The sequence below is a fragment of the Punica granatum genome, chromosome 3 (genome assembly GCF_007655135.1).
Source record: "Punica granatum isolate Tunisia-2019 chromosome 3, ASM765513v2, whole genome shotgun sequence".
Taxonomy (NCBI): Eukaryota; Viridiplantae; Streptophyta; class Magnoliopsida; order Myrtales; family Lythraceae; genus Punica; species Punica granatum.
In genome coordinates this window covers 17,506,815-17,527,126 of record NC_045129.1, presented here as the reverse complement: position 1 = coordinate 17,527,126, position 20,312 = coordinate 17,506,815, and positions in this window count along the sequence as shown.

Below are 20,312 nucleotides of genomic sequence, written 5' to 3'. Positions count from 1 at the left end.
GCATATCTCAGATCATCATGTTATAATCAATTCCTCCATTATTCTGATCATTTCCACTGCTTTCTTGTGGCATGATGAAATCTGTAAGTGAAACTTTAGAAAATAGAGATGGACCTCACAACCACTCGCTCACGTATTTGCACTCAAATTAATATTACTGAACACTCGTGTTTCACTCAATTTTAGGCTTTTACCCTCAGATATACTCACCCACTCTTGCCTTTTTTTTTTCTCTCTAGATTTTCTCCTCAAAGTTCCTAAGAAACTAAGCAATTCAATCGCAAGAGTAAAATCAGTTGATTAGCCCAAAACACTTATAATCATTGATTTCAAAAATTGAATCAAATTTAGCATCCAAACCTAAATGAGAAAAGAAATAATGCGATAGATGAAGTTAACGAAATAACTGAGATGTACAAAGAAGATTTGTGGCAATAAGGAAACAAAATATTTATGGAAAGTATCGAAATGGAAGGAATGAATGATTCTAAGAGACAAGAAAGGAATATGATCGGAAAATATTCAATTGAACGGAAACAATATTAGATTTCCCAATTGCACTTTATATGCCAGTGGTCCATCAAAGTAAACAATAATATATAAAGGAAGGTAATTCTGGGATTGTAGCAGATATGGAAGAAAATAACAGGAAATATTTGAAATTCCCTACTTTACTTGATTAGCAGAGATATATCTAAGAAAGCTTCTATCGCCCAAAAAGTAAAGATTTCCCAAACAATTGCACTTTCCTTTTTTTTTTCTTTCCCTTTTTTTTTACTATGTATTTTTTTGGACGAAATTTTTTTTTCAGACCTTTCCGAAACAACAATAAGTCATTCAACAATTTGTCGAACCCTAGGACAAGGACAATAACAAGAACGAAATAGGATAGGCGAAACCTGGATTGGAGCCAAAGCTCTGATACCAAAATGATACGAACCTCGACGAACCTGCCGCGAGACCCAACAACAATAGAATGAGATCAAACCCGTGATCGTCCATTGAAGGTTTCAAGGATAGAGAATATTGACCCGCTGACTATAAAGAGCCAGAAACCAATATTATAATATGGAATATTGACCCGCTAGCTATAAGGAGCTAGAAACCAATATTATAAATGTCGGGAATCACAAGTCGTCACACTTGCAATATCGTCGAAGTTGCTGCAGAACAACTCAGAGAAAACCTCTCTCACAAAGTAGAATGAAAACTGATCTGTCTTTTCTAGGGAGGCCACATGCCTATTTATAGAGAGATACTAGCTGATAACCTAAATGAGCTAATGGGTTTGACTAAAATAAATCCTAAGTGTAATGAGCCCAAAATGAAATAGGCCCAAGTAATTGAAAAGTAACTTAATTCAGCCCTTTGAACTTGGATCATCTTCTAAATAGATTTCTAGGATATGAACGGTCGTGGCTTCTAGTTCCACATGCAGCCCGCCCAAGAGCTTGACTACTCCTCCATGGACATGCAATAACATCCTTTGCATGGCTAGTTCGATTCGCTTGGCTCGTGCTCTTTTTCTTAGTCCAGCTAGCACGTGCATGTCCCAATACTTGACTTCATGCCATACCCTGTCATCCTAGAATGCTTCCACATGCCCGTGTGAAGGGTTCTCTAGCTGGATCATATCACGTCCCTCAGACCCCTCTTCTTATCTCCCATCACTGATTCATAGTGCTTGTATTTTGTCATTGATGTTGAAAAGGAATCCGAGTTGAACCTTCTCCCAGCACCAACCTTCTTGGAACTTGAGCTTGTGGAGATTCTTCCTCCTCCAAGCAAGTGCCACACCTCAATTCTCTTTTCTCTTTCATGTGTACTCCTTACGTATCAATGATCCTGAACCACACGAACCAAGGTCAGTCGAGCCTCAAGATTTTTCTCGAAAAACCCTCTCCGATGCCCAAATTAGAATCTGTCTCGGGAAGGGAGCTTAGGGAAGGAATGGAATAAAACATGAACTGTGAACTTACCAAAAGCATCATGAGCCTAGCTATTTATACCATAAGGAATATACCTTATTGTATCTCTACCGTCACTTCTATGTTTGGATTTCAGGGCTTAGGTGGAGTCCATGATCACCCAATCAAGCATTGCTAGAAAGGGGTTCAATTTCGTTCAGATGTTGTCGAGTCTCTTCAAGGGCTAAAGAGGAGGGGGCCCGCCGAACTCAAGAGGAGGGGCTCGCTGAGACCCACCTCTGGAGAAGGGGCTTGATTAGCCTCACCTCGGGAAAGGGCTCGTCGACCCTTCTTTTAGGAGGGCTCGTTGAACCCTTTCCTAGCCGGGCTCGTCGAGCCCCTTTTGGTGTGTGATTTGACGGAGCCCTTTCTTAGGGAAATGGTCCGTCATCGAGCTTTCCTCTATTTGGTGTGCGGCCTAATGGTACTGGCCGTGTTTAAGGGGGACTAATGTTTCTCTTTGATTTCCAATGGGTGATGGGTTCAGTCCGGTTCGATACGACTTATACTATCACTTGTCCCCCAATTTTTGTCGACGAAATCGTCGTTCAAAAATTAAATGATGAGAAGGATGATGGCGTCTATGTCGTGGAATGATTCAGTAATACAAGTTAAAATTGTTTCTAATTTAATGCGTCAAGTGACAGGATAATGGACCTTAAAATTGGTTTTGTCGGAAGATACCCTTGCTTTTGTCGTCCATTCTAGGGCCTTGACATCATATTTTTCCTCTTGACTTTCACCTACCATTCTTCTCCACTTCTCATTCCCCTCACGCACCCCCTTCCCAGTTAGAGTCACGCGCACGAGTTCGGATCGGGTTTGATCGCTGCCTCTCCTTCTCGGGCTTGGCCTTCTAATGGTGAGCCTTCCCCTCTTCGTCGCCCTCCTCATTTCTCCGAGGTGCTCTCCTGCGACTGCTCTTTCCTCACGGCTGCTCCTTCCCCGCGACAACTGCATCTTCGTGACTTCTCCTCTTCCGCGACAACTCCCTTCCCCGCGTCTGCTGCTCTGCCATTGCTCCCTTTTCTCCCAGATATTGTCCTTCTGCCACAGTTGCTTCACTCCTCTCCTCGAGCCTGCCTCTCTTCCGCAATTTCTCTTCACCTGCGGCCACCATTCCATCCACAACTATCGCCGCCTCGGCAAGATCGCATTTAAGTTGTTGTTGCAGCCGTTATATTGGACTTGAAGGTGGGCCCTATTCTCGGTCTTTTCGGTGTTATCAATTCGAATTTGTCTTCGAGGTTAACCTCTTTCGTTTCATTGTTGACTTGATTGGGTGATGGCTCTGTCTAGTGAGTCATGGTCAGATGAGGAGACCATAGGGAATACTGGTGTTTTTGCAGGGAGCAAGGAAGTTTTGATGGGTGATGATGTGAATGTAGTAAGTGATGGAACGGGTTAAGGAGGATATTCTAAAGGGAGCGAGGATGATAGCCCTCATTCCGGGAAAGTGGAATGGCTTTGTGGATTTAAGCAGAATTGCAGGGATTTTGGTATCAATAGGCGCTTTAAACCTTGGTTTCCCAGAAACGAGAGACAATGTTTGACGTGGGAGAAGGTGGGGTGGGGATTTATAGAGAGATTTTATCTATGGGCGTGCAATGGTCTCCCTTCTCCTTCTAACTCTTTCACCCACCTGCCATCTTCTTCCACACTTCCATCACCATCAACAGCTCCTCATCAGTCTTCTTCATCTTTCTTCTCTCTCTTGGTCAGAAAGAAAAGAGGCAGACAGACCAGACCAGCTCTTTTTTTCTCTCTCTCGGGCAGAGGGAAACAAGCAACAACTCCATCACGACCATGCCTATTCTCTCCATTAGCTCTCTCTCGGTTCTCTTTCCCTCTAGGCATCCTTTCTACTGTCCCCTCTACTGATCATCATCACAGCTAAGGTTGTCAAAATCACAATTCTACCTAGAATCAATCGAGAATCGTGAAATCGTGAATCGCAGAATTGAATTGTGAATTGTAAGATTTTACTTGTAATTAATTAAAAAAAAGCATATATATATATGTATTATACTTTCCTGAGTGGTCCTGAGCATAAAAGATCAATCCATGTTCATTCAAATAAAGACCACAAACCAAAAAAACAACAATAAGTCATAAAAGCACGAGACATCATTACAAATTATTGGAAATCAAGGTTTAAATCACAGTTCATAACTTAAACTCAAATTCCTGAAATATAAATAAGAAGTAAATAACGTAAGTCATAACATAGGATGAATAAACATATCAACTTCAACATCATCATCTTCTTCAGAAAGCTCTAAGTCATCAATCGTGACATGCTCTTTTGTGCGCATGTTATTTGTATCTTCATCGCCAATTTGAATAACTCTACCTTCTCCATCACCATCATTCTGACGACCAAGAGCATACAAGTTAAAATTATGTCTTGAGGTTGCGGTATTCTCTATCTCTTCTTCGGCAATCCATTCATCATGGGAAGAGATGTCTTCCACTTGTAGATCAACTTGCTTCCGCATATTCTTATCTTTCAACTTCAAATTGTACATCACAAATACTAAATCATTCATCTTCCTTTTATGCAACTGATTTCTTCTCTATATGTTTACGTAAACAAAACAAGATAATTAGTAGATATATTAAAATGAATTCTGGTAAGGTAACACATGGTAAAAAAACACATCCATAGAATACCGTTTCAAAAGCACTCCAATTACACTCACATCCCGAAGAGCTACAAGTCAAACCTAATATCCTTATACTAAATATTTGCAACTCTGGGATATCGGCACCATATGACTCCCACCAATCTGCCGTTGTTTTCTTAAACCCCATAGACTTTGCATATGAGAATTCAAAGAGCTCTCTTTCATGCTTGAATTCCTCTAATTGCAAATCAACCTTATCACTCTCTTCATCATCTAGCATCATATCTATAACCTTATATAATCTCGTATGACTTCCCTATCAGCTCTAAATTCAGAAGAGAAATGCAACTGGGGATTCAAGTAATAAGCAGCAGCATGTAGAGGCCTATAAAGTTAATCCTCTCATCTCTCATCAATAACCTTCTAAATAGGATCGTAGCTAAAAGCATGAAACAAGCCATTATTAGATACTTACAAATTTCAAATATAATTAAAGACTAAGTATTTAGGACCTTATGTCAGCACCCCATTTTGGCTCACCAGTTCATACAATGTCCATCAGTAATAATCCAGGCTACGACTTGAGCATCGATCCAAAAAAGGGTTCGATAGAGTGACAAATTGTTATTCGTCCTCAAGTCAACAAGAATAGGCAGATGATTCAATCACATGACAGAAAAACATACAGAATCATCTAGCGACATACAAAGCAAACAGAGAGTCCAGACAACATCCAAACCGACGTTTTCAGAATACAACACGTACAGTGCTATTTTCCGCTGGTTCGCTCAACCATAAGAAGATAGTCAATATTGGACTCCAAAAATCCCTAGCGGTGCCAAACAGATGAAAAGTATCTTCAAACACATTTCGCTGATCATCTGCTCTATACAGAGCAATTTTCTAAATACAAACAACTTTTTAGTGGGAGTCCAAAAACGCCGGTTCACTAGAGAAAAGTTAATACCCGATGTCAGATGCAGTCACATCCAACAATTATACAGAGCATGATCATTGCTTCAGATCGTCTCTCGGAAGTCATACAGACTCCTCGAATGACTCCCGAGCGACAAAACAGTGCACCTTTTAACGAAAAACCATATTCGGATATTGGTCTGACAAAATATCGGCAAACGAAGTTAGCCATGTATTACCCCGAAAACTACAACGGACATACGCAATTGGGCAAATCAGACTGTAATATCCATTTCAGTTTCTCGAATGACCTCCGAATGTCAGAAAAGACCGTTTTCAACGGAAATTCATAACCGGATGTCCTTTTCGCGAAAACTTGACGCTGGATGGTTGGCCAACCCAGTGCCACTTATTCTAAGGTTCAATGTGAAATTCTCATACGGAATTGTACAATCCATCTAGGCCCTCAAAACAGTGCTTTTAGGGTTTTAAATGCAGTTTATCAATCCTTCAGAGTCTGTTCTCAATGAAAAGAAATCTCAGCAATCTACGGATCATCCAAGCAACTCAGAAAGTATTCTGAGAAATCGGATTTCAGACTCCTAGGATGTCTCTGGCTTCACATTTGTAATACTGGTTTAAGGGTCAATTATTCAGTCTAATTGACAATGCACGTCAAAACGACCAATTCGGAATGCAGACACGAGATACGGATTCAGGAACAACTAACTTTGCTCTGATAGCCTGAAATGAACAAAATCAGCTTTTGAGTCCAAAAACTACACGAACATTCTTTTGGGCAAAATGGATGATTTTAGGCTCGTTTGAATCGTTTTCGTGCGCACATTGACAATTCGACAATCGTTTGAGCCACGAATCTCAAACATGCAATCAATCGAGACCCGAACTTTGTCCCGAACTTCCCTCAAGGCTCGTGGGACCCACGGCTTGCCCTAGGGCAGTGGTAACCTTGCCTAATGCCGCCCATTTCCTTGGCCTCTTCTCCATGCAACTTGCCTTGTCTTTTATTCAAAATATCAAGCCTACAATTCCAAGACAACACTCTATCTTCATCAATGCACCCATCCCTTCTTCATTAATGCATTTTGAATAAGTCTTCATCCCTATCTTGATTAAAAATTCGGATCCCTCTAATCATTGCCCTTAACTGCACTTTTTCTCACTTAATTGCACGTAAGTTTTGCTTATATATTGCCCAAATGTCATTAACTTAATCACACACCTTCTAGCCATCTCTCCCAAACTTTCTCACTCTTCAAATCTCCTCAAGAGTTTGAAGAAAACCGCAACAAGCATTCAGGAGTGAGAAAACCAAGCAAAACCCCTCAAGACTTAAGTGGGAATCATGGTATTCATCATCCTGTCTTAAATCCAAACTTCATATCCCATATGTTTTCGACCTCCTCTATCCATTTTCGAGCTTAGATTTTAAGTTTGAAGCCTCCAACCCATCGGAAGAGTCCACCACATAAGCGAACTTAGAAAACTGTCTTCTTGGGTAAAAAAATGGCAACCTAGGTTTCAAGCATTTCCAAACCGATTTGAGCTACCAAAACCCATCAAACACCTCCCCACACAACCCTAGGGTGTCAAGGAGTCGAGAAATCCAAGAAAACCCACTAGTTTTAACCCAGCACGAAGAAATAGCCCCGACTGCCCAGTTGGGTCAGATTCTCTACCTCATCCGTGGTTTTCCTTGCAGATTGGGTCGATCCTGTCAGCACCCCATTTTGATCCATCAAGCAAACAAAGCACATTGACAGCATACAATGCCATGACTCGGGTGTGGATATAGTTGAAAGGCTCAACTAAGCAAGAAAATCATTATTCATCTCAAGTCAGCAAAATTGAGCAGATGACATATGCACATGATAGAAGAGCGGCCTTGGTCATCAGAAGCTAACAGAGTGACCAGAGAGCTCAACAACATCCGAAACCGACATTTTCAATGTACCACGTAGACAGTCTTATTTTCTGATAGTTCGCTCGTCCATCGGAAGATAGCCAATATTGGACTTTAAAAATCCACATTGATGCCAAATAGATGAAAAGTGTCTTCAAGCGCATTTCGCAAATCATCTGCTCTATACAGAACAACTTTCTGTATACAGACAACTTTTTAGTGGAAGTCCAAAAATGCTGGTTTCTTGGAGAAAAGTTAATTCTAAATATCAGATGCGGTCATGCCAGACAATCATACAGAGCACGAGCAGTGCTTCAGATTGTTTATTGGAAGTCATACAAACACCCCGAATGACTTCCGAGTGACAGAACGGGCATACCCCTTTTCGGAAGAGCATAACCGGAGATTGGTCTGATGGAATAACGGCAAACGAAGTTGACCCTGTATTGCCCCGAAAACTCCAGCAGACAGACGCAATTGGGCAAATCAAACAGCAAAACCCTTTTAGTTTTCCAAGTAACCTCCGAGGAGCATAAAAGGCCATTTTCAGTGGAAATTCATATCCGGAGGTCCTTTTTGGGAAAACTTGACGCCGGATGCCTACCTTACACAGTGCTAGCCTTCTCAAGGTTCAATGTGGAATCGTCGGAATGAATCACACAACTTATCTAGACCCCCCGAGAAGTGCTTTAAGGGTCTCAGATGCACTTTTCATATCCTTAGAGGCCCAATCTCAACAAACAGAGATCACAGTGATCTCTGGATCGCCCATGCAACTCAGAAAGCAATCTGAGAAATTCAATTTCGGCTTCCTAGGACATCTCCGGCTTCATATTTGCATTACTGACTTAAGGGTCAAGTGCCCACGTTATTTGACAATTTCTGTCAAAATTACCAACGTCGGATGCGGATACAAGATATGCTGTCAGAAGTGGGTAACCTCGCTCTGAATGCTTAAAATGAGCAAAACCGTCTTCCGAACCTCATACAGACATTTGGCAATTTTTCACGGAAAATGCCAATCTTGGACTCATTAAATTTTTTTTCTCGCGTATATCGATAATTCGACGTTCAATTCGAACTACGAGCTTCGAATGCGCGATCAATCGAGATCCGAGCTTTCTCCCGGTTTCTCCTCTCGACCGTGGGACCCATGAATTGCCCAAGGGCAACTCTTCCTTTGCCAAGACCAAGCTTCTCTTGTACTCTTGCTTGAAAATATTTCAAAGTCTTCCAAGACAACACTCAAGCTTCATCAATGCTCATTAATGTTTCTTGGCTCTTCTACATGAAGAATACTTGGCTCATATTCATCATCATCTTCATTAGTTGGCCGAAATTTGCTAAGCATGGGGTTAAGGGCACTTGCTTTCACTAATTGTGTCATTAACTTTGGCTATAAATTGCCCAAAAGTGATTAAGTTAATCACTTCTCTTCTTGCACACTCTCTCCAAGCTTTCTCCCTCAAGAAAAGCTCTCAACTCCATAGCCAAAACCAGCAAGCTTCAACACTTCAAAACAAAAAGGAAAACCAAAAAGATTTCTCAAGAAAAGCCTTAGGTTCTTAAGTTGGAAACCGATGTTCATCATCTCGGCTTAAATTCGAAAATTCTCAAACTCCATGGAGTATATATTTTGGACCCTTAGAGTTTAGTGGTGAACTTGGTTTTTTTATTTGAGATCTTTAAGTTATGGTTTCAGGTGTATTTTAGGCTTTGAAGTTCATCCCGTGCTCTCGGGTGAACAATGACATCGCCAGCCGCACACTTGCCGCGCACCTGACGCCCTCCAACGTCCATTGCCACACGTTCCAACCTCCGAACGCCCATCCAAGCATACCCAAACATCCATCTAAGGACTCCACCGAGTCACCCGACTCTCAAACACTTTTCCGACTCTTTCCTCGTATACCGAGGCAAGGTATAACATTCTCGACTTAGAGAAGTTAGGACTTTTACATTATTTGTATGTTTATGAAGTAATATGATGTTCTAAACATGTTTAGCTTGCAAGACTTAATTTTATACACTTTCATGTTATATTATACATGTTTATTACCGTATAATTTGTTTGCATGTCGGAAAAAGGGTTGGATCGTAGTTTAGAAGTCATTTCTAACCCGGGAGAAGCAAAGCAACTCTCGGCCATCTCTTGAAATAGAATGACCGAGACTTGTTTTTGCTCTTTTCGGGTTAGAATATGTCTTCTCGGCCCGATCCAAGTTAATTTCCGAGTTTACTTTATTTTTCCCGCATGCATGAAGCTAGTATTATTTTATCGATTCTGTAAATAACATGTTTGTGCATGCTTCCATGTTTGAATGCGTTAAACAAATCATGGCAATACTGGCTTTTGTCAAAAAGGTGTCATTTATCGTGTTTGTTGTTTGAGCATGCGAGAAATAACTCAAAACAAGACGGGAAAACCTCGTGGAACCTAATACGGGTCATGAGACCTCTCGGCTCTCTCCAACGAGAATTGGCCGAGAGTCTCATGAAGTTATTCGAGTTCCATGAGGCTTCCTCGTCCCGTTTTAAGTCTGTTTCTCGGATTTCGTGTAATTTGCAAGTTCATTTACACCGAGAACCTCACATGAAATGTCTTTCAAGTGAATATGTATGGATTCGAATATCGATAACTTATTCGGGTTCATTTGGTTATAAGAGTATTTTTGGTTATTCAACCAAATTATACTCGATCATTGTGAAACCATCTTGGTCATCGAATCACAAATCGTTTTCACAATTAATGCATTCGACAACAACCTTAAGCATTAACGCCACGAACGGGGTTAATCGGGACGCGCACATGATCAATTCATTTAATCTTAAACAATCTTGCACGAATTGGACATTAATTTGTAACTCGCGTCGACGAATTATAAAATGGTGTAATGCCCTTTTCAAAACCTTCATATTTTCAAATCCGTATTGTATTGTTCCTCTTTTCTGAAAACAAAATTTCAAATCTAGGGCAAGAACATCATTTTGTGATTTGGCGTCATCTTAGCATCGTTTAGGGTGCTAGTCGAGTATTCTGTATCGAAAATACAATTACCTGACTAATCATTTCACTCGACTTAATCAAATGCTAGAAAATGATTAAGTGGAACTCTAGGTTCCAAATCTAGAGTCAAAATACAAATTTTGGATGAATTCAGTGTAATTTCGGTATCACAACACCGAATCACTGTAAAATCAATCAACACACGCAAAACTTGACTACGGACACTCGATATGTCAGGTTTTCAAACTCAAGCCGAATGTTAAAACATTGGCACGTGCTTGTTTGTCTAGGGTAGGATTTGCATGCCAAAATAACCCGGATCAACAATTTGTTAAAACACGTATACTTGACAATAACAAACACCTTGTCTATTATTAATATGTTATGTGTTATCTTCGGCACTTGTTTATTATGCGGGTCGAGCTTGATCCCTAGGCAGAAAAATATTAGGGTTCAACGCCCTAATCACCAATCACAGGGTCCAACGCTCTAATTATCACTCACAGGGTTCAACGCCCTATTCACTGAGAGCCCACTGAATTGCATTTTTCGGTTATTTCCTAAACTCACAGTGAGTCGAGCGGAATATTAACCGAAAGCGAACTGAATGGGATTCAATCATTTGTAATTTGTGATTTATTGTATTTATTCTAAGAGTACATTGTAAGGACTTATTTGTGCTTTCGTTGTTGTAAGAATCCCATTCAGTGAGTAAACGGTCCGAGAGTTGAATTAATCGAATCGATTCAACGTTTTCTCATAGGAAAGTAAACCCCAAAAGCTCGTGGTTTCGGTTCACGCAAGGAGTCAACCGTTATGGTTCGATGAATTGTAATGAAAGATAGTGAACCCATTCCCGACATGCAGGCTTACTTTTCTCTCGGCTTCACAATCGACATCGTTTAACTCACCGAATTTACGGTGTCAAAATGCGCGAGTCGAGTGCACCCTAATTCATGCTGTAAATAAAATAAAAATGCAAGCATAGCAAACCAGAGTACCGAAAGGGCGTGCGGGATATAGGCCCGCACGTATTGTAAACCCCCGAATTCGGACTTTCAGGTTCCGAATAGACCAACGCCTTAGCAAACTAGGTATACCATTACCCCTAGACCTAGGTAACTTATCCGCCCTCGACCTTCGGGTCGTAAAATGATAAGTGGCGACTCCTTCTCACGAATGTCCATCACGCATCCCCACGGGAAGGTGGAACAATCCGTCAAGCCGCACGATTTTAGGTCGCGTGCGTGCGGGCCCTGACGAGAGTCCATATTCGAGTCCGTACAGCTTGGCGACTCCACTGGGGACATGCTTAGTGAGTTCAGGCTTGTTCCGTTTGCTTTGCTTGCATGTTTATTTATTGCTTTCCGTACATTTATGTTACACGCATTTACTTTTCTGCACTTGCATTGCATCATCCTAGCAGGTTTAAGTACCAAATGCCCGAAATCCCACGGCCACTAAATTAGGAAGCTAGGTTAGTCAGAGGTTCCGAGTAAGGGAGCAGATCGAGTGGGCTCTGCCACCGAACCGGCCCCCAAAGATCCTCGCTCGATTTCAAGGAATTGACACCCTTGAATCGGGAGCTCCCATCCCTAGTTAGTGGTTTTCCCAGTAGAACACTGAAACCATGCATAAACAGGGACCTTCGTGCTGAACCAAAACAAACCTTCATGCCGTCAACCGACCCAAAAGTTGAGTCGTTGAGTCGGCCTGTAGTTTTTATGTTAGGCAGGCCTTTTGTTGTTTTTCTACAATGAGCGATGTACATTATAACAGATACAGCTATACATTACTTTTCTGCATTGCATGCATATTTTCAAAACAACCTAGGACATTACATCAGTTCGGTTATAAACATTAAACCAATATCTTTTCCATTTAGGTAAAAATGGATCGCTTGCATCCCTGTCTTAGGCTCGATGTCATCGTCACACCAGCCGCGGACATTACACGCCTTTGGAACACATTCCGCCCAGTTGACCGGGCATTCCTCCGGCTCATCATAGGAGACTTGCCACTACTTGCTGATTCCCCCATTGACTGGACCCTGCTCAGAACTGCTATCAGTTTTTGGGACACTCAGCAGGCCGTATTCAGTTTTCAAGGGACAGAGCTAGCTCTTACAGTAGAGGAATATGCGACACTCATTCAACGGCCCATGCCGACCCGTGACATCGTGGTGCCCAACCAATTTGCCAAGATACAGAGTAGACTTGCCATTCTTCTAGGTCTCCGCGATGAAGAAATTCGTCATGAGCTTCGGTATGGATGGGAGCATAGCGTTAGGACCGCTTGGCTCATAGACTTCATACATATTCGTTCTCTCAACGCCAAGGGAGAATCGTATCAGCACGACGCCTGTCACGGGTTCCTTTTGCTCATCTTCGGGACCATCCTGTTCCCCTACTCGTCGAACCTCATAGACGGAGTACTTGCCCAAGTCATCCTCCAAGTGGTAGGAGGCCATAGTTACGTGGAAGCTGTCTTGGCTGAGACCATTCGGTCCATCGAGCCACCTCGCTCGAGCCTCTTGCAACCTTGCCGGGTCTGCTCATCCGTGCGAGTTTACTTTTATGCTTCGCAAGTTCGCCGAGCCACCTCGCTCGTGCCTCTTGCAACCTTGCCGGGTCTGCTCACCAATGCGAGTTTACTTTTAAGCTTTGCAAGTTCACCGAACCACCTCGCTCGTGCTTTTTGCAACCTTGCCGGGTCTGCTCACTCGTGCGAGTTTACTTTTATGCTTCGCAAGTTCGCCGAGCCACCTCGCTCGTGCTTCTTGCAACCTTGCCGGGTCTGCTCACCTGTGTGAGTTTACTTTTATGCTTCGCAAGGTCCCCGAGCCACCTCGCTCGAGGTTCTTGCAACCTTGCCGGGTTTGCTCACCCGTGTGAGTTTACTTTTAGGCTTCGCAAGTTCGCCGAGCCACCTCGCTCATTCTTCTTGCAACCTTGCCGAGTCTGCTCACCCGTGCGAGTTTACTTTTATGCTTCGCAAGTTCGCCGAGCCACCTCGCTCGAGCTTCTTGCAACCTTGCCGGGTCTGCTAACCCGTGTGAGTTTACTTTTATGCTTCGCAAGTTCGCCGAGCCACCTCGCTCGTGACTCTTGCAACCTTGCTGGGTTTGCTCACCCGTGCGAGTTTACTCTTATGCTTCGTAAGTTCGCTGAGCCACCTCGCTCGTGCTTCTTACAACCTTGCCGGGTCTGCTCACCTGTGCGAGTTTACTTTTATGCTTCGCAAGTTCGCCGAGCCACCTCGCTCGCGCTTCTTGCAACCTTGCTAGGTCCACTCACCCGTATGAGTTTACTTTTACCGTGCGAGCTTACTTTTATGCTTCGCATGTTTGCTAGGTCTACTGACCCATACGTCTTGCAAAACCTAGGGTAAGCACCCTATCTTTTCTTTTGGACTTGGCAATTTCCATTAAGCTTTGCACTTTCCATTAAGCTTTGTACTCTTTCCTCCAAACCGCGCACTTTCTGCATGTTTCCTTTTATGCTGTTTCATATTCCCGCATATGCGATCTTCATACATCTTTTCTTTATTTTCTACAAAGCTTGTCCAAGCCTTATTTTGTCTCTTCTTTCTTTGTATTAGGTACAATATTCCCTACATATCCAAAGAAGGAGTAAAGGATTGTCAAGGGAGATGTCAAAGCAAACACTCTGACCAAGACGGGGTTCTTCTGTATGTCTTCGGCTGATCCTCTGTCCGAGCATACAACCAAAGAAGGGCAAGCTGTCAACACCCCATTTTGGTCCATTGAGCAAACAAAGCTCATTGACAACATACAATGCCATGACCCGAGTGTGGATACAGTTGAAAGGCTCAACTGAGCAAGAAAATCACTATTCACCTCAAGTAAGCAAAATTGAGCAGATGACATATGCACATGACAGAAGAGCGGCCTTGGTCATCAGAAGCTAACAGAGTGACCAGAGAGCTCAATAACATCCGAAACCGGCATTTTCAGTGTACCACGTGGACAGTCCAATTTTCCGATAGTTCGCTCGTCCATCGGAAGATAACCAATATTGGACTTCAAAAATCCACATCGATGCCAAACAGATGAAAAGTGTCTTCAAGCGCACTTCGCAAATCATCTGCTCTATACAGAACAATTTTATGTATACAGATAACTTTTTAGTGGAAGTCCAAAAATGTCGGTTTCTCGGAGAAAAGTTAATTCCAAATATCAAATGCAGCCATGCCCCACAATCATACAGAGCACGAGCGGTGCTTCAGATTGTCTTTTGGAAGCCATACAGACACCACGAATGACTTTCAAGCGACAAAACGGGCATACCCCTTTTCAAAAGAGCATAACTGGAGACTGGTCTAATGGAATAACGGCAAACGAAATTGACCCTGTATTGCCTCGAAAACTCCAGCGGACAGACGCAATTGGGCAAATCAGACAGCAAAACCCTTTTTAGTATCTCGAGTAACCTCCGAGGAGCATAAAAGGCCATTTTCAGTGGAAATTCATATCCGGAGGTCCTCTTTGGGGAAACTTGACGTCGGATGCCTACCTTACACAATGCTAGCCTTCTCAAGGCTCAATATCGGCTTCCTAGGACATCTCCGGCTTTATATTTGCATTACTGACTTAAGGGTCAAGTGCCCAAAACGGATTTGACAATTTATGTCAAAATTACCAACGTGGGATGCAGATACAAGATATGCTGTCAGAAGTGGGTAACCTCGCTCTGAATGCTTAAAATGAGCAAAACCGTCTTCCGAACCTCATACAAACATTTGGCAATTTTCCACGGAAAATGCTAATCTTGGACTCATTAAATCCGTTTTCTCGCGTATATCAATAATTCGACGTTCAATTCGAACTACGAGCTTCGAATGCGCGATCAATCGAGACCCGAGCTTTCTCTTGGTTTCTCCTCTTCGGCCGTGGGACCCATGAATTGCCCATGGGTAATTCTTCCCTTGCCATGACCAAGCTTCTCTTGCACTCTTGCATGAAAATATCTCCAAGTCTTCCAAGACAACACTCAAACTTCATCAATGCTCATTAATGCTTCTTGACTCTTCCACATGAAGAATACTCATATTCATCCTCATCTTCATTAGTTGGCTGAAATTTGCTAAGCATGGAGGTTAAGGGCACTTGCTTTCACTAGTTGTGTCATTAACTTTGCCTATAAATTGCCCAAAAGTGATTAAGTTAATCACTTCTCTTCTTGCACACTATCTCCAAGCTTTCTCCCTCAAGAAAAGCTCTCAACTCCATAACAAAAACGAGTAAGCTTCAACACTTCAAAACAAAAAGGAAAACCGAAAAGATTTCTCAAGAAAAGCTTAGGTTCTTAAGTTGGAAACTGATGTTCATTATCCCGGCTTAAGTTCGAAAATTCTCAAACTCCATGGAGTATATATTTTGGACCTTTGGAGTTCAGTGGTAAAAGTGGTTTTCTTTTTAGATCTTTAAATTGTGGTTTCAGGTGTATTTTAGGCTTTGAAGTTCATCCCGTGCTCTCGGGGTGAACAGTGACATCGCCAGCCGCACACCTGCCGCGCGCCTGGCATCCTTTCGCGCGCCTGACGCCTTCCAACGTCCATTGCCACACGTTCCAACCTCAGAACGCCCATCCAAGCATACCCAAACGTCCATCTAAGGACTCCACTGAGTCACCCGACTCTCAAACACTTCCCCGACTCTTTCCTCGTATCCCGAGGCAAGGTATAACATTCTCGACTGAGAGAAGTTAGGACTTTTACATTATTTGTATGTTTTTGAAGTAATATGACGTTCTAAACATGTTTAGCTCGCAAGACTTTTACATTATTTGTATGTATAACATGTTTGAATGCGTTAAACAAATCATGGCAATACCGGCTTTTGTCAAAAACGTGTCATTTATCATGTTTATTGTTTGAGCATGCGAGAAATAACTCAAAACAAGATGCGAAAACCTCGTGGAACCTAATACGGGGCATGAGACCTCTCGGCTCTCTCCAACGAGAATTGACCGAGAGTCTCATGAAGTTATTCGGGTCCCATGAGACTTCCTCGTCCCGTTTTAAGTCCGTTTCTCGGATTTCGTGTAATTTGCAAGTTCATTTACACCGTGAACCTCACATGAAATGTCTTTCAAGTGAATATGCATGGATTCGAATATCGATAACTTATTCGGGTTCATTCGGTTATGAGAGTATTTTTGGTTATTCAACCAAATTATCCTCGATTATTGTGAAACCGTCTTGGTCATCGAATCACGAATCGTTTTCACAATTAATGCATTCGACAACAACCTTAAGCATTAATGCCACGAACGGGTTAATCGGGACGCACACACGATCAATTCATTTAATCTTAAACAATATTGCACGAATTGGACATTAATTTGTAACTCGCGTCGACGAATTATAAGATGGTGTTATTGCCCTTTTCAAAACCTTCATATTTTCAAATCCGTATTGTATTGTTCCTCTTTTCTAGGGCAAGAACATCATTTTGTGATTTGGCATCATCTTAGCATCGTTTAGGGTGCTAGTCGGGTATTCTGTATCGAAAATACAATTACCTAACTAATCAATTCACTCGACTTAACCAAATGCTAGAAAATGATGAGGTCAAACTCTAGGTTCCAAATCTAGAGTCAAAATAAAAAGTTTGGATGAATTCAGTGAGTCGAGCGAAATATTAACCAAAAGCGAACTGAATGGGATTCAATCATTTGTAATTTGTGATTTGTTGTATTTATTATGAGAGCATATTGTAAGGACTTATTTGTACTTTCGTTGTTGTAAGAATCCCATTCAGTGAGTATACGGAGAGTTGAATTAATCGAATCGATTCAACGTTTGCTCATAGGAAAGTAAATCCCAAAATCTCGTGGTTTCGGTTTATGCAGGGAGTTATCCGTTATGGTTCGATGAACTGTAACGAAAGATAGTGAACCCATTCCCCGACATTCAAGCTTACTTTTCTCTCGGCTTCACAATCGACATAGTTTAACTCACCGAATTTACGGTGTCAAAACACGCGAGTCGAGTGCACCCTAATTCATGCGGTAAATAAAATAAAAATGCAAGCATAGCAAACCAGAGTACCGAAAGGGCGTGCGGGATATAGGCTCGCACGTAATGTGAACCCCCGAATTCGAACTTTCAGGTTCCAAATAGACTAATGCCTTAGGAAACTAGGTGTACCATTACCCCTAGGCCCGGGTAACTTATCCGCCCTCAACCTTCGGGTCATAAAATGATAAGTGGCAACTTCTTCTCACGCGTGTCCGTCACGCATCCCCACAGGAAGGTGGAACAATCCGTCAAGCCTCGCGATTTCATGTCGCGCGCGTGCGGGCCCCGACGAGAGTCCACATTCGGGTCCGTACAGATCCGAGACTCTTTTCTTCGAACGACCACAACGGCCACCTCCGAGGGTCTCTTAGGAGTCGTGAGCCACTGACCTTGCATCAAAATTTCATCGGGAGACACTGTGGTGATGTCCGACTCGAAAACTACCAAGTCGGCTCTATTTCTTGGACGTGTTCTGCTTTTCGTGATCTTTTACAGGGCTGTACGGGTCAGCCTGATAACTCTGGAACCAAACGACCACTACAACCACCTCCGAGGTTCTCTTAGGAGTCAAGAACCACCGACCTTGCATCAAAATACCATCGGGAGCTTCTAGGAGAGCCGTTTCTTTCCGGACTGCCAGTCGAGTCTGTTTCGACCCAATCCAGTCTGTTTCTAATTTGTTAACCCGAATTTACTCTTGATTTCCGAAAAATCTACGCGTTCTCTCCTCCCGAAACCACTGCAGGGACGTTAAGCCTCCTCTTGGCTTTTTGGAACAGTTGAGGACTCTCCGAGAAGCCTCCCGAGCTGTCCGAACCGATCCGTTTTTCTCTTAGGTGTCAAGTTCGGTCGAAACAACTCCTATCGGGTCAACTGCGTCCAGCCGGGTCTGTTCAAGCCAAAACAGCCCAAACAGCCCAAACCCGACCCACCAACGGTCCAACCAGACTTTTTACAGTCCCATCCCGCATCCCAGAACTATGTATAACCATTCCCGACTTAGAGGAGCTAGGACTTTTAAATTTTCATTACGTTTAAGGAGTTATAAGGCGTTTCAAGCATGTTTTATCTTCAAGATCATTTCTTTTATGTATTTCCATATTATATCATGCATGATTATCATCATTTGACGTGCTAGCATGTCGGGAAATGTTTTAATTGAAGTCGAGGAGACCGATTTAAACCCGAACGACCAAAGAAACTCACGGGTTTCCTTTGAGGAAAGGTAACCGTGGCCTTTAGTTGGTTCTTCGGGTTATAATCAGTTTCCTTACCCCGATTTAAGTTGTTTCCCGAATTTTATGCTTTTACCACATCCATGAAGCCGGTATCATTTTATCGATTCCATAAATAATGTGTTTGTCCATGTTTGAATGTTTAAATGCGTTTTCCAAATCATGGCAATATCATCTTTTGTTAAATACTTGTCATTTATCGTGTTTAACGTTTGAGCATGCGAGAAATAGTCGAAATTGGGTTAAAGAGAACGCTTGAAACCCGAAATGGGTCAAGGAGACCCACGGCTATTCCCAAGAGGAAAGAGCCGAAGGTTCCTCGACCTTATTCGGGTCAAGAACAGTCTCTTTACCTCGATGAAATCCAATTATCGGATTTTGTGTAAATTGCAATTTTAATATTGTTGCAAATCCCGCATGCTAACAACTTTAAAACATTATTTTTAAAGCAAAATGCATGGATTCATGTATCAGTGACTCTTTCGAGGCCATTTGGGTTCCGTGGGTATTTTGGTTATTTTGACCAAATTATCCTCGACCTTCCTGGACCCGTCTTAGTCGCCATATCATGAATCGTTTTCATTAAATTAAGTTTTTCGGGTACTCAGACTTATTCAGTTGATCAAGTCATGATCTGTCTGATTGTTTGTAACCCGCACATTTACTGCATTCGGCATTTAATTTTAAGCTGTAAATCCACAAACGGGTTAATCGGGATGCTCACATGATTAAACCCACTTGGCACTGATAAGTTTGCATGAATTGACAATTAACTGATAACTCGCGTCGATGAGTTGTCAAATGACGTTAATGCCATTTTCAAAACTTGTCTATTTCAAAACCCGAAACACGCAGTTCGATGTAGCACATATGTCTAGAAAGGATTTGTGTGTTTCAACTTGAGTTTTTACATGATTTCAGGTAACTCAGGTCAGGATACATAAGATCTTTCTAGATCACTTCCGATTAGATCGACCGGTTCTTTAGCTTTTCGGGGTTCTTGCACAATCCTGGAAGATCCAGGGGATTGGTCGACACCGGCTACAGGCCGAGGTGTCCCCGCATTGCGATATTCCTTTTTTGAAAACAATTTTCAAATAAATGACAAAATCATCTTTTCACAAATTAGCGACACCCCTAGGGTTAGCTTGACAGAAATACTACGGTATAAGAATAAGGATAGGCTACCTGTTTAGGTGCAGGTTTATCTGGAAAGCCTATTCTTATCCAACTGATGAGTTTCTGTCATCCTATCATAGACTTAGGTAACTAGAACGGTTATCTCTGTCACAAAACTTGCAAAATGCTGATTAACCTTTCACTCGACCTAACCAAACACTAGATAATGGATAGGTCGAACTCTAGATTCCAAATCTATAGTCAAAACACGAGTTTGGTGAATTCAGTGGAATTTTAGTGTGACAATACAAAACAATTTTAAAAGCAATCCACACACAAAGGACTTGACTACAGACACCATGTCTATTAGATCCTTGAAATAAAGACGAATGCAAACATGTTTTGCACGCGTTTGCTTGCTTAGCATATGGTATTTTCTTGCAAAAATACCCATGGGTTAATAATTTATTAATC